Raw genomic sequence first — 9,764 nt, forward strand, 5'->3', positions numbered from 1 at the left:
TCTCGCTCTCAAGATGCATTAAAGCTATTTCTGCAGAAGGATCCTTTGTGTCCTGCGTCATTCTTGCTGGCGAGACGTAGCGTGGGACAGTCGCTCACAGTCATCTGTAAAGGGATCTGATGCTCTCTTTTGGTGTGTCTGAAGACAGCTACAGTGTACTCATGTATACATAAGGTAATAATAATAATAATAATAATAATAATAATAATAATAATAATAAATTAGCTCCATTTTCATCTGTGTTTTTATGCAATGATAGGATTTTATTTTTTTGTAGATGAATACTATTCTACTTTGTATGCATACCACATCTTTTTATTTTACTCTTCAAAGATGACAGAAATTGAATGTTTCCATTTCTCGACTGTTATGCATCATGTTACAGTTATCATAGGATGGTAGGTGTCTTTGATTCACTGATTTCTCTTGTGTGAATATATTTCCAGAGGTCATACTGTTGGATGCTGAGATAGCTCAGTTTATGAGGAAACTACTTCTACGACTACTACTATTACTACTACTACTACTACAACTACTACTACTATTACAACTACTACTTCTACAACAACTACTACTACTACAACTACTACTACTACTACAACTACTACTACTACTACAACTACTACTACTACTACTTATTATTATTATTGTTATTATTATGCAAAACAAGTGCAGTAATTTGTAGTCCTACTAAATGTGTTCAAAAGTTCCCCTTCCTAACATTCTCTCTGGCATTCATTACCTTTTACTTTTTGACAGCTGCTCATCTTGCTGAATTAACGTGGTTTCTTTTTTTTTTTAATCTTTATTAACTTGTATTCTTTACTTACATTTTCATGGTGATGGGTATTGTGTCTTATAAAAAGATAAAGGAGAAGAAATACGTTTGGTGGAGGTGCGGTAAGGTGTAGGGGAAGAGGGAGCCTCTAAGGGGGGCCCATGCTGAGGCATTCCTTCCCAGCCACAGGATAGTATAGAATAGAGATTATTATAGTATAGCCATAGTATAGAATAGAGATTATTCAGGTTTGGGGGAGGGGAGTTGAGGCAGGAGAGAGAGAGAGAGAGAGAGAGAGAGAGAGAGAGAGAGAGAGAGAGAGAGAGAGAGAGAGGCCAGCCATGAGCATGTGGGGGGAGAGGGGGAGGGAAATGGGGAGAGAGGGAGAAGAGGACAGAGCAAGAGCAAGAGAAGGAGAGAGAGAGAGAGAGAGAGAGAGAGAGAGAGAGAGAGAGAGAGAGAGAGAGGAGGGGGAAGCAACCCCTTTTATAGTGAGTCAGGCTGTTGCCAGGTAACTGTGGGGCAGAGCCTAGTCTAAATGCCAACATTGAGTGATGTTGAATTTTTTAAAAAAATCTGTTGGCCACTTGCATTTCTTCTTTAAACAACAACAACATCACTATCATCATCAATAACAATAACAACAACAGCAAACCGAAATCTATGGGACCGGAGAGATGGCTCAGCAAAGGCCTGAGTTGCTTTCTAGCTCACGACTGCCCGTAACTGCAGCTCCAAATGTATCTAGTGACTGATTTCTGAGGCCACCAAAAAACTCACACACATATACCTACATGTAGACACAAATACACAGAGCACTAAAAATCATAAAAATAAGATTAAAACACCTAATCAGGCCGTTTCTGCTTCTATTTATTTGTCCCATTTATCCCGAGCTGCCCCAGAATGTGCTGTAGAGAACGGGCTAGCTTTAAACTCCCAGAACTCGACCTGCCTCTGCTTCTTAAGTATTGGTACTGCGGATCTACTCCACCTTGTCCAACCTATTGCTTATTTTAAATTGGGGTTTATTTATTTATTTAGTTACTCATTCATTCTTTCCCTCATTCATTCATTCAGTATTTATTTTTGCTATTAAACTTGTGGATGTTCTTACAAGTTCTTCGTATTCATTAACTCCCTCTTCAGGGTAGGGTCTGCACGACCTCTCCCATTCATAGATTCTTCTCTTCTTCACATTGATGCTTTTTTGTTAGATGGAATTCCATTTGCCTTTCTTTGCTTTTGTTTCCTGAGCTTTGTTTCAAGGTCCTGGGTGTTTCTTAGTTTTCATTTGGTAGTTTCAGAATTTCATTATATCTTCTTGATAATCAGTAATGTTTGTGAATCGCTTTTCTCTAGTTACTGGATTCGAAGAGTTTTTTCCCCCTTTTCTAGCATTTCTTCAGCCTCCTCTCTTCAATAGGCCCTGGCTTCTGACAATTCTGGAAACCTCTTAGAGACAGGGGGAATGGCCAAGCAGTCACAGGCACCAATCCCTGACACTATTCATAATAATTCCATTTTGGGGAAAACATTTAGCTTTCTGCTGAACGATAAAAATCAGGCTGTAATTGGGGAAGAGAACTGAAGATTTTTACCTTAAATAGGCTTATAAGCAAGTCTTTGGTTCGATGTTGTCTTCAGTCCACACCTAGTGTGACTCGATGGAATTACATAACAAATACCATCTCTAAACTCTTCTAGAATACTAAGAATTTAGTCCGCCAATACAAGTAGCGTGAAAAGTCTTTACAAAGTGTGTATCCCCAGACACACTTTAAGAACATGTCTACCGAATTATTCAATTGAAAATAATTTACTGAAGTAAAAATCTGAAAACTGGCATTTATTTAAGATGCCAGGATAAAAGAACAATAGACCAGACCATCTTTCAGTGGAGGGAGGGAACATCAACCTAGGCACAAAACCTTTCACCCGAAATTTGTCCTGCCTACAAGAAGTACCGGGGGCAAAGATTGAGCAGGGACTGACAGAATAGCCAACCAATGACTGGCCCAACTGGAGATCCATCCCATGGGTGGCACCAATCCCTGACACTGTTAATGATATTTTGTTATGCTTGCAGACAGGAGCCTAGCATAACTGTCCTCTGAGAGGCCCTACCTGGCAACTGACTGAGACAGATGCAGCAACCCACAAGCATTAGACAGAGCTCATAAAGTCTTGTGGAAGAGTTGGGAGAGGAATTGAGGAACTCATAGGGGATAGGGACTCCATATGAGGACCCACAGAATTAACAAACGTAGACCCTTGTGGTCTCACAGACTGAACCTCCAACCTGAGTATACATGGGCTGGACCTAGGTGCCTAGGTACCTCCCTCGCCCCTGGACATGTGTAGCAGATGTGCAGCTGGGTCATCATGCAGGTCCCCCCAAAACTGGAGTGGGAATTTAGCCTGCCTCTGTTGCCTGCCTGTGGATCCTATTTTCCTAACTGGGCTGGCTTGTCTGGCTTCAGTGGGAGAGGATGTGACTAGTCCTGCAGTGACTTGAGGTACCAGGGTGTGTTGATAACCAGGGGGGAACCTTTACTCAGAAGTGAAGGGGAAGGGGAATGTGGAAGGGGCTATGTGAAAAGGGGAGTGGGAGGAGGGGGACTGTGCTGAGATATAAAGTGAATAAAGAAATTAATGGGAAAAATGACACAAGAAAACTAGACACAAGCTTTCATATCAAGGCTGGGCAAGACAACCCAAGAACAGTCCCAAGAGTCAGAGACACTCCCACTCGCGCTGTTGGGAGTTCCACACAAACACCAAGCTGAAAAACCACAGCGTATTTGCAGAGGATCTAGGACAGACTGGAGGCAGACACAGGTAGGCTTGTGCTTACTGCTTCAGCCTCTGTGAGCCCCTATGAGCCCTGCTTTGTTAATTCTGCTGGCCTGTTCTCCTGATGTTCTTAACCTGGGTTCCTCTCTCTCTTCTGCAGGGTTCCCCAGGCTTCAAGGGGAGCGTCTATATAAAGATCTCCAATTTGGGCTCTCTTCCCACCTAATGTTTTGGCTGTCCGTCTCTATCTGCCATCAGCTGCTGGAGGAAATCTCTGATGGTGACTGGAGTAGGCACTGATCTATAAGTATTGCGAAATATCATTAGCAGTCATTTTCTTGATTTCCTCCCCATTCTAGGTCTCAGGGCTTTCCAGCCTCCGGTTTCCGGTCATCAAGGTAGTGTTGGGTGTATGCTCCCTCTCTTGGTGTGGGCGTCAAATTAGACCAGTCATTGGTTGTCCATTCCTACACGTTCTGTGCCTCCACTGCCCAGCACATCATACAGGCAGAATAGATTGTAGGTTGAAGGTTGTGTTGCTGGACCTAGGAACCCCTACACATTTGTAGCAGATGTGCAGCTTGGTCTTCATGTGGGTCCCCGAACAATTAGAGAGGGGACTGTCACTGACTATTTGCCTGCCTTTGCATCCCCTTCTTTTAGCTGAGCTGCCTTGTTTGGCCTTGTTGGGAGAAGATGTGCTTAGTCCTGCTGAAAATTGATGGGTCATCTGGGACTTCCCCTTCTCTGAGGAATAGGGGTGGGGGTGTGTGAGAATGGGACTGACAGAAGAGGAGGGAGGGATGGCTGTGATGAGAATGTGACGTGAATTAATAAATCATTGAAAAATACAAAACTAACAAAGCCAAGCACGAAACACTGGGCTTAGCACTTTGGGGGTTTAAAAAGAGTCAGGTTCTAGAGAGAAGCCACAACCATCAAGAGCATTTGCTGTTCTTCTACAGGACCTGATTTTGGTTCTCAGCACCCACAACCGCTTGCAGTTCTAGATCGAGGGGATGCATCACTATCTTCTAAGTCAACAAATACCCATCTCTCTCTCTCTCTCTCTCTCTCACACACACACACACACACACACACACACACACACACAATTCCAGAATTCAGGAGGCAGAAGCTGTGGATCTTTGTGAGTTCAAAGCTAGCCTGATCTACATAGTGAATTATAGACCATCCAGGGTTATACCGAGAAACCCTGTCATAAACCAACAAATAACAACAGTGAAACAATAAAAATAGCCTCATGCAAGAACATAATAAGTCTGACGAGATATTTAGAAGCCACATTCCCATTCCTCTTATATTTTTCTTTTGACCCTAGATGTGGTTAAGTTTTGTATTTGTAAATGCATGGCTGACCCTTTGTCTATCAAATTTAGGTTTCTACTCTTTGCTGTTAATCCATTCTGCTATGATTAGACTCCCAAGAATCTGATCGTCACCTGTGAATGCCAACTCTGGCTGTACACCATATTTCACATTTTTCTCTGGGAATACAGTGCCTCCAAGAAGCGACCACTTTCAGAATGTGCAAATTCTCACCACCAAACTGCTGAGAAATTCTTTAGCTCTAAGTTAGTAGCTGTCAGAGTTATATTTGCTCTCTCTAACTGACATGTAAGAGGAGTTCAAGGAGACATTTATTTTCATGCAATTGTGGTTAATGTTGTTGTGAGGTATCCACCAGAGAAGGCTACTCAGACATGGGTTCAAGTTAATAGAATGTCTTTACTAGCTGAAAGTTCTGGACCAGAGTACAGTCCTGGGCCTTTCCCAGGGTGAGATTTTTAAACACAAAAAGCACACCGTAGTCTGACACTCCTCAGTTTGCAAGAAAACGTAGAAGCCAACATTCAAGCTTAGTATATTTAGGGGCTTTTCCAGATAGTGGACTTTGAGGGATCAGGTGTTTGCTTTTCGTTTTGGCAGGTGATGCTGCCTACATCAGGGTTCCAAGCCTGAGTGATGCTTCCTTCATGGCTTCAGTTGTGTTAAGGTCTGGGGGTCTGTTACTGTGTGACTATAAATAGAAGTTCAGTGCAGGGTTTTTACTCTCTAATGAAGAAAGTGAGGCACACCTGCCACCCTGGACATGGTTAATTAGCATGGACGTTCCAGCTGTCTTTTCCTGGACTGTTTTAGACACACAGACAACAAAGACAGTTAGATTCCTCCTTGAGGAAGAAATCAGGTAAGGAAACGAGTTCTTTGAGTTTGGAAGACTAAGTGGATGGTGTGTCTGTCCTAGGTAATTTCATTAAGATGGGCCACTTTTTCTGAACAATTTTAATTCCGTCTCATTCTCCAAGATATTTCTTCTGGCTTTGACATTTCCTGAGAGTAATTTGAAGGAGTGGAAGCATAATCAAGGAAATGAAATATTTCGACTTCTCTACTAACTATAGAACCGCGGAGGGATGAATGCCAAGGCTGAAACCTTGCAGGAAGAGTTACTGTTCCTAGTAGAGAAAGGGCCACCTCGTGATGACTGGAAGAGCAAGGATGAAGGCAATGTCAGCCAATCACAGTCAGATCACAAAACTGAACACAAGGTTAGGAACATGGTGAGCCCCGATGCTTAACTTCAGGGTTGAGTTTAGATTTATTCCTTGTCATGTAATGCGACAAGGATTTCATCTAGGATCTGGGTGGAATGTGTCTGGAGGCAGCTGGATCCTGTAAAATGACTCCTTTTAATTCAACGATTCTTTGTATGTTGACAGCTTATGTCAAATAACCAGTCTGGAGCATAAGAAATGGCGGGGAAAGAAGAAAGTTCAGCAAAGCTGAAAAGGACAGGAAAAAGCCAAGCTTGTCTCTGAGATCAGGGTGAGGATATTTTTTTTTAAAGCCATCGTGTTGAATTCAAGCTGCTAGATTATATTTTAAACAATGCCCTCCCTCTCTCTGCTTTCGACTCTGCTCCCTAGATCCTTCCCTTACTCCTTCTGTTCATTCCTCTCGTCCTCCCTTTTTGTTTTCCTCCCTCCCTCCCTCCCTCTCTCCCTCCCTCCTTCCCTCCCTTCCTTCCCTTTCCATCACAAGAGCTATGGTTTATATCTCTTCGGTTCTTACTCATCGGTGACCTGTTTGGACTGATATGAGCTGCAGTTTTGCATGGGGTCACACTGTCTTCCTGTGATGAACGATGCACACATGCATATCTAATCCCCTTCTCTCTATTCTCCCCACTTCTAAATGCGGGCATCTTCCTCGAAGAGTGTGCTTCATGTTACTGTAGCAATGGCCCTGTGGCCCAAATCATTTGCTCATGAGCAGTGTTTTCAAACTGTCGCTCCTGGCCAGTTTCAGGCTTGGAAATCAGTTTGATGGATTGCAACTGGTATTTAAGAATGGGGTAGACGACAGTGCATGATATTAGAGTGCACTGCACAGTGGAATTATTACTCGCTTAACTGCATTGCTTCAGTTAAGCGTGTTGTATGCACTCTTGGATAGGGAGGATTGAAGCCTTCTGTTGAGGGCTCATGGGGATTCACTAGTGAGTGCTGTGAGAGTCTACGGGGTTGTGGCCACAGGCTACACTATTGAATGAGCCCAAGTGTGATTTCAGATGTTCTGGTTTTTATTCACCTTTCAATTGGATTCTTTTCTGTTTAGAAAGCCTTGTCCTTTGGGCAGTTTTATAAGCTCCTTTTTACTTCCAGTAAATTCTTTTGTTGCCTACGCATTTCATGGTTGAACCATTGCGATCTCTAAACTACACTGAGGCACAATTGTTCAGCCGCAAATACTGGTACTGGGAGAGATCTGAAACAGGGAAAGGTAATCAAAAGCTGCTGTCTTAGGGTTTGACTGCTGCGAAGAGACACTATGACCAAGGCAACTGTAATAAAGGACATTTGATTGGGGCTGGCTTACAGTTTCAGAGGTTCAGTCCATGATCATCATAGTTGGAAGCATAGCAGCATCCAGGCAATCATGGTGTTGGAGGATCCATGAGTTCTACAACTTGATTGAAGGCAATCAGGAGAAGGACTAACTTCCAGGCAGCTAGGAGAGGGTTTCATAGCCCACCCCCCACAGTGATACACTTCCTCTAACAAGGCCACACCTCCTAATAGTTCCACCCTTCGGGGCAAGCATATTGAAGCCACCACAGAAGGACACAAAACAAAATTTAATATGATTTACACCATTGGCCCCACCTCTAAAAAGATAAAAAAGAAAAGCAAGAGGAATTCACTAATTAAGAATTAAAGTCAAAGATCTTCTCAAAGGAAAGAAACATTCTTATTACTGGTAACATCATGTCTTATTTAATGAAACTCAATATGGATGGCATCTATAACTTAACTAATTAATATTCAGTAAGAGCCTAGTGTTACACCTGGTGGTCAGGACTGGATTTTATGAAGTAAAATAATCAGATACGATGGTTTCAAGCACGAGAATGTGCCTCTTTGCTGTTTCAATTTATTAAATAATTAACAATTATATGGTTTAGAATTATCTGGTCTAATCAGGGCCTTGTACAGCAGTGTCTTCCTTTATGAAAATACAGATGTGAAACAATAACGTTCTTCAGAGGGAGTATTGACAGCTAAATATACATCTGTACAAGTGACAATGACTGCGGCATCTACATCTTCTACTTGACAGGGAGACGTGACAACCAAATACACATTCATGGAAGAGACTACCACGCAGTGAGAAGCTCTTCCTGAGGTGCCGACGTGAAACAATCTCTAAGGTAAGTACATGTTGAAAAAACAAGCCATGCGATGTGTCCCCTGTGGTTAATGAAGAGATCTTGTATGTGTTTACCTTCACTTAAAATATCTGGGGTGAAGCACGGGAAACTGAGCCGCCTTTGGCAAAGGAAAGTGCCTGGGGCCACCAATATCTGTTGTTCCGGCTACTTTCAGACAGTTTGAAAAATTTCCAGAGATCTATACTTAAATATAAAAATTGCTTTTTGTTTAGTGTAAGAGAAAAATACATTTGCTTTACTCAGTCTATATGATAAGAAAATTGCTTTTTGCAATGGCAAACTTTAGCACCTACCTCTTTCCTTTTCTCTTCTCTTCCTCCCTCCCCCTCCTTGCTTTTTTCTCTCTTACTATATGTACACACACACACACACACAAACACACACACACACAGACACACACACACAGACAGACACACACACAGACACACACACACACAGACACACACACACAGACACACACACACAGACACACACACACACACACACACACACACATCCTTTGTTCTTTTTTCTCTCGTTTATTCCAAACATTAACACATTCAGAATGAAAGTCTCTCAACACTCTCTCTTGGGATAGTGTGGCAACAGGGCAAGCCAGTTACCCTTGATGATTGCTAAAACACCAGACCCTGGAGCTGCCAGTTTCTCAAGGTGAGCTTTGGTGCTTGCCATTTAGACCAGATGTGTTTTGGCACATTGCCAGTGGTTGGCAACATCTGCTTTATTATTTTACACACCACAGTGCGGTCACTTGTGTTTCTACAGTGCTCGGGGTTTCAAACAACAAATCATGCACCAGAAAAATAGAAATGGAAAACGCCAGTGACTCCATGCCTGTTGCACTCATTGTTGCACCAGAGACCGATGTGCCACGCCGCCCGGAAGATCAGTGCAACCTCGTCTTGCTCCTGTCACCCTCTTACCAAGGCTACTGCTGTGAATGCCTATGGCATCCTATATTTATGAAGGAAATGAAAAAGTCTGCTGTAGTGTAGCGATTTTTCGAGGCACTGTTATTCACTGTGGTAAAAACACTGGGGCTGTCATCTGCTAAAAACCTCAAGAGAAAAGAAAACAGATTCAGAACCTTTAGCCAATTAATGAGTATGTACACACATATTAAATATCACCACTATTTGATTACACTAATACTAATTATACTTAATTATATTAATATTAATAATATTAAATAATTAAAATAAACACGTGTCTTCCATCATTTTTATTTTTTCATTTTCTTTGTGGTTTTCAGCACCCAGAATAAATGTAAGTCTATTACTTACATAGCTTTCTTTTTTTTTTTAAAGATTTATTCATTTATTATGTATGCACACTGTAGTTGTCTTCAGATACACCAGAAGAGGGCATCAGATCTCTTTACAGATGGTTGTGAGCCACCATATGGTTGCTGGGAATTGAACTCAGGACCTCTGG

Source organism: Rattus norvegicus, chromosome 9 (assembly GCF_021556685.1).
Source record: "Rattus norvegicus strain SHRSP/BbbUtx chromosome 9, alternate assembly SHRSP_T2T, whole genome shotgun sequence".
Classification (NCBI taxonomy): domain Eukaryota; kingdom Metazoa; phylum Chordata; class Mammalia; order Rodentia; family Muridae; genus Rattus; species Rattus norvegicus.